Source organism: Oryctolagus cuniculus, chromosome 13 (genome assembly GCF_964237555.1).
Source record: "Oryctolagus cuniculus chromosome 13, mOryCun1.1, whole genome shotgun sequence".
In the NCBI taxonomy this organism is placed as follows: Eukaryota; Metazoa; Chordata; class Mammalia; order Lagomorpha; family Leporidae; genus Oryctolagus; species Oryctolagus cuniculus.
The window spans coordinates 25916547-25919178 of NC_091444.1; the positions used below are offsets into that span (position 1 = coordinate 25916547).

Sequence of the window (2632 nt, forward strand, 5' to 3'; positions counted from 1 at the left end):
AGCCCTAGTAGGTCACCGCGGGCATCTGGGGAGTGAATCAATGGATTGATTCTATCTCTGCCTCTTTCTCTCAGGCTCTGCTTCCAAATAAATTTTTGAAATGTTTTTAATTAAGAAAAAAAATTTTTTAATGATACCATGGAGTGTTGGCAGTAGAGGTACTCTTGGTGATACAGTAACAGAGAAGGCAAGCATTTGGGGTGCTAGGAGAATGGAAACAAGACCTGGGTGGCTGGAACACAGCGAGTGAAGGACAGGGTGGCATGAGTCGAGGTTGCACCGACAGAGGGTACAGCTTCACTCGCTCATTTGCTTGCTTCCTTCCCATTTCCTTGTTTCTGTTCATTTCATCCCCGTGACCAGTCTCTGCTCCTCACACATAGACATCTCAGAAACATAACCTAGAGTTCTCATGTTCTAGGGTGCATATCTTTAGTATTAACCAGGCATTCCTTGTAATGCCTAAAATGCCCTCATAAGAACTCCAGTGCAGATCCAGGGTGATTGGCAAAGGAGTCATTGGAGGTGGTGGACTGCGTATCATTTGGTTAGAGGGTGAAAGAGGTCCTTAACTGAATTGTCTTGCTACTTGAAATGTAAATTTATTCTCTCTGTAAAGATGAATTGAATATTCAATACAAAAATACTATTGTTTTCTAGGCACAAATTTACCATCTCTTTGATGCCCTCTACTGCGGCATCCTGTTAACCACAGAAGTAGAGTAAAACCTCAAGGCAGCCAGCAAAGCTTTAGGATTCTGGGAGAATGTTTTTCAAAGCTTGGCTCATTCTTCTGAAAAACAACATCCTTACTTAACTCTCTGGATTATAAAATGTTTATGTGGAAAAACTCTCCAAAAGAGTTTTCATCAAAAGTCAGAAACTTGTTAAACCTTTTTCCCCCTTGGTCTTAGAATATAGCCATTAACATGCATAACAGGTGACAGATGAAGCTTTGTTCTTGGGCTACACCCTGGGTACCTGCAGAGTTGATATTTCAAATTATCTCAAGTTCAGGTGTAGGAGGGCTTTTCTTCTTGTTTCAATGGCCACCCATGGCACCTGGAAATCATATGATGAGAAAAGCAAACCGTGAAAGGAGGAATGGCTGGGATTTCAAAAGCAATTTCTCCTTTCAAAGATCTTAAATGTTTTATAAAATATTATTTTAAGACACTTTATCAGAACCTCATAAATACTTGATATTGAACAAGAAGGTTATTCTCTAAAAACCATGGAAAAAGCTTCAGAAAATCCTTCTCTGACCTCACTTAGAATGTGTTCTTTTATGTGCCCCAAGGCTACCACGATTTTAAAATGCCGTCCGTGTAGCAGGGAGTGTAGAAATGTGGTAGACTTGAGAGGACTTTGTACAATTGTGGAATATGGCCCACTGTCCTTGTGTCACATAATCTCAAGAAGCTGTTTTCAATAATTACCAGTTTCGTAGTTTGCAATACCTCCTCACTAGCTTTGCCTAGTTTCTTATAAAATATACATTAGAAACGGCCTGCAGAGCAACATGCCCAAGTTCTACTGTGACTGCCGCGGTGGGTGCCTCACTCCTGCTCTCTGTCCCTGAAAGACACACTGCAGTGGCAGGAAACACAAAGAGAATGGGAAAGTCTACCATCAGAAATGGATGGGGAGCAGGCCTGGAGCCCGATGACAAAACAGCCGCTGCATCTCAAGGAGGAAGACACCTCCTACTCCACTCTGCTCCTCCCCCTGCAGGGGCGATGATCCTGCCTCGCCCGGTGTGCTGCCAGCACCCCCTATTGGAGGCCCTCTCATGATGCCAATGAGGGGTCCTCCTCCTCCTGGGATTATGCCAGCGGGACCTGCTCCTGGAATGAGGCCACCCAGGGGAGGCCATTTGCCAATGATGCTGGGGCTCCCAATGGTGAGACCTCCCGCCCGTCCCATGATGGTGCCTGCTCAACCAGGAGTGATTGGCCAGACAGATAAAGACGGAGGGCAAGCCTCTTCCTAGCCATTCTGTATCACTTGTTCTGTGTCACCAGGAGACCATGGTGCTGTGACTCTGGGAGCCTTCTAACAGCATGAGAAAGAAGACTTGCTCCCCCTTCCTAGCAAAGAAAGAATAGCTTTGGAGGGAAGAAGTGGGTTTTAAAAAGTGCAGTTTTCATTTGTATTGTGAAAGTCAAAGTAAAATTGTTAACTTAGCTATAAAAGGTATTCTCTTTTTCTTCCCCTTTATATTCCTTCTGTATTATAAAGAGATGAAATCTTCCAAAAAAGAAATCGAAAGGGCCAGTATTGTGGTGTAGAGGGTTAAGCCACGGCCTGCACACCTGCATCCCATATGGGCAGTGGTTCAAGTCCCAGCTGCTCCTTTTCCAATTCAGCTCCCTGCTAATGTGCCTGGGAAAGCAGTGGAGGATGGTCCAGGGAGACCTGGATGAAGCTCCTGGCTTCTGGCTTTGGCCTGGCCTGGACCCAGTCATTGCAGCTATTTGGGGAGTGAACCAGTAGAAGTAGAATCAATCTCTCTCTCTCTCTCTCTCTCTCTCTCTCTCTCTCTCTTCCTTCTTCTCCCTCTGCCCCCTCTCCTACCCCCTCCCCCAACCAAGCACAAATCTCTGTAAAGTGGAGTACTCAGATTACCTGC

General features: G+C 45.1%; 1 pseudogene; it reads left to right on the top strand.

Annotated features, from left to right (window-relative positions):
• Positions 1-1522: 1522 nt before the first annotated feature.
• Positions 1523-1993, top strand: LOC127483494 (U1 small nuclear ribonucleoprotein C-like; annotated as a pseudogene).
• The last annotated feature ends 639 nt before the right edge of the window (positions 1994-2632 follow it).